The following is a 3013-nucleotide window of genomic DNA, read 5'->3' as shown; positions in this document are numbered from 1 at the left end:
CTGCCGCCGGCAGCAGTCCCAGGGGCTCGGCAGTCCCAGGGGCTCAGCAGTCCCGGGGGGCTCAGGGGCAGTCCCAGGGGCTCAGTGGGGGCTCGGGGGCAGCCCCTCCACGAGGGACGTGCAGTGACATTGAGGGCTCCGACGTTGCCCAAAAATGACAACATATGCCCCACAAATACAGAGGATTCTGCGTCTGCTGTGCCTTCGCATGCCACAAACACACCCAAAACTGTCCATGCTGACAAACACCTGAACCTCCTAAGACAGGATCGAGTTAACTGAAACATGCCTTGTTTTATCCACTCTGTGCTGTTAATTATAGCACTTGCATTGACCATTGCTTGCAGACAGTCTCGGTGCAGAGATGGCCAGTAGCACGCACAAAAGACACCTGTTTTTCTTGGCACATAATCAAGAGGTCTCCTTGCTGACACCCATGTTAGCTCACAGGGCCACACAGGCAGTTCCTGGGCGCTGCCTGAACAGGCTTCTAGCACTGGGAATGACAAGTTATGGCACCCGTGGAAACAGTTTTCCACAGCACTTCAGGCTTAAGACACAGAGTTGTTCATCAGGCAAGCTCAGAGTGCTTTGAGTGGACTGGAAAGTGAACTGTGGATTTTGACCAAACATCCCTTTGCTGCTACGATGTTGCAAAAAGATGCCAGAAATTACTTTTCTTTAAATAGTTCTGAATACTTTTCCTTCCCACCCATCAGGAGTTTCCAGAATACGCAACAGTAATCAGTTATTTAGTTAGTGAAACATTCCTGAGAGCCAGACTGGAATTACTGCCCTAACTTTATAAGAAGCAGCAACACGGAGGGGTCAAGGGACAGATCCTGAGAGAAATTTGGATGCTGAGCGGGATTTTCCAAAGCGTGGAGACACTTCTCACTCAAAGCAATGAGGAGACTGGAAATGGTAAACCAGCACTTTGACCCCATGAATGGACACCTTACCTCACTTAATTTCCCTCTGCCTGTCTCTAACCACGCTCTGATCCCAAGGGAATCGCTGACCTCGCTGGCGCTTCCAAAGGCACCAGTCCATGGCGCTTTTTGCCTGACTCTCCCAGCAGAGACCTAATCCTGTGCCAGCTGCTAAACCCTCTCAAGTTTGAGGGGAAATCTGATTTGAAGCCAACCAATCCATTAATTAGCTGCTATTTCTAATGGCTTCAGAAAACGAAACTTGTTTTAAAAGTGACAGTGGTGTGAGAAAATAATCTGCCTTGAGTAGCAGCTCCTCACCCTGCTGACAGCACTGGAATGCCAATGCCTGCATCCTTCTGCTTCCACAGGCTCTCACACTCGCGCACTCGGATCGCACGTGCACACACGAGGAGTATTTTCGGTCGTGTGATGTTCCAAGTGCAGTCAGAGAAAGGCACTCGTACAGGAGGGGAATGCAGGCACCCGTGCAGCTCCAGGAGAGCAGTGCCCATGCAGCAGGGAGGTCACAGCGCTGGGAACTGACTTCTCCTGCACTGGGTCACGGTCCCTAATGAGGACCACTCCGCACCGTGTTGCTCTTAGGGTCCCCGTGGAGATGGGCTCCTCCCCCAGCTGGTGCTTCACCCTGAGCCTCTCCGGGCAAGGCTCCGTCCCGTTCCGGGGTGGCGAGGAGTGAGGCTTTGACTTGGAGAGGAGCTGGTGCCTTTACAAAGTACTAAATGAAGGGAAGGAGCTGGAGCTCGAGGCAGCAGTGCCTGCGATCCACTCCTTAGCACCTCCCGTGGTGTGGGCAGTGGCAGATGCCAGCACAGAGCCCACAGCCAGCTCACTGCCATGGCATGTGCCACAGCGAGGGACGAGCTGCCCGGTGACCCTCTGGGGCAGGGGAGGAGGGAAGAGGAGTCCTCTGCCCCACGCCCTGAGTGTCCCTGGGCATGGAACGTCCAGCCAGGACGGGGCTCCTTCTGCCACTACACCCTTTGCCCCTCTCCTCTGCTGGGTTCTGGCTCCTGTGCTCCTGCTCTGTCCCAGGGAACCAGGCCCTGGCAGGGAGGGAAGTGGCTCTTCCAGGGCACGTCAGAGCCTCAGGGGCAGGAGAGAGGGGCAGGAAGTGGGGCACAGAGCATGGGCCCGAGGGGACAGCCAGGGAAACCAAGAGAAGGGTCAGGACTTGGCAGGAGGTTCAGCATGGGTTTGGAACTCAGTGCCGTAGAAATGAGGCCTAAAATCATCTTTTCTTCTGAAGTGTCCATGCCAGAGAGGACATGAACATTCGAAGCTCTGTGGCTTTATATGGCTGGGAATTAATAGCATACAACTACCCTTTGGGGTTTTTTGTGGTGGGACTTTGGACTCCTGAAGCCAGGAAGTGTGAAGCTGGTTTTTTGCTCAAGGTCAGGTTATTTAGCATAAGAAAATGGGGAACTCGCTTCTCACTGATTTCCAGTGTTCCTTTTCCACAGGAAGGTTCGTGATACAAAAGTGGAGGAGAAGTGACTAACAGGAACCTCCCTGGATTTCTGGTGGGCCTGTGCTGTGCAGAACGAGACAGAAGAGAGGCTTTGTGCCCGAGAGCTCGTGCCTCAGGAGCCCCAGGACTCCCTGCCCGCAGTGGTGGGGGCTGCAGCATGCTCAGGTGAGAGGACCAGTCCCACAGTCCACAGCTCCAGCCTCGACCAGCAATGCCGACAGCCTGGCAGCAGCCTCCATTCTCCAAGTCCTGCCTGCTGTCACAGACTTGGGTGAACAATAACCGCTCAGCCCCCCCAGGAGGAGTGTCAGGAGTCGGTGCCCAGCCCTGCTGGTGCTGGGGATAGAGAGTGCACTCAGACAAAGAGATGGATGTGCACAGGGATTACGAAGACGATAAGGGATTTCCAACTTGAGAGCCCATAATGGACTGCAAATACCAATTCCAGTGATAGCATTTAAAGAGGTCCCTGATTTGAGGATAACATCTGCACACCATTGTGGCCACCCCGACCCCGGGAGCAGCACCGTGGTGCTGTGGTTGCTGCGTGTGCAGCTCACAGACAGGCAGGGGCTGTGCCCCCAGT

At 54.5% G+C, this 3013-nt stretch overlaps 1 protein-coding gene across 1 annotated transcript in view; it reads right to left on the bottom strand.

Annotated features, from left to right (window-relative positions):
* The window catches only part of LOC103797639 (anthrax toxin receptor 2-like), a gene marked incomplete at both ends in the record, with an annotated part of 9238 nt that overhangs the window by 4021 nt on the left and 2204 nt on the right, over positions 1–3013 (bottom strand). The gene's annotated exons all lie outside the window — the stretch shown is intronic.

This window comes from Acanthisitta chloris, unplaced genomic scaffold, assembly GCF_000695815.1.
Source record: "Acanthisitta chloris isolate BGI_N310 unplaced genomic scaffold, ASM69581v1 scaffold39572, whole genome shotgun sequence".
In the NCBI taxonomy this organism is placed as follows: Eukaryota; Metazoa; Chordata; class Aves; order Passeriformes; family Acanthisittidae; genus Acanthisitta; species Acanthisitta chloris.
Note: the sequence above shows the minus strand (reverse complement) of the source record. Positions and strands in the feature narration are given on the sequence as shown.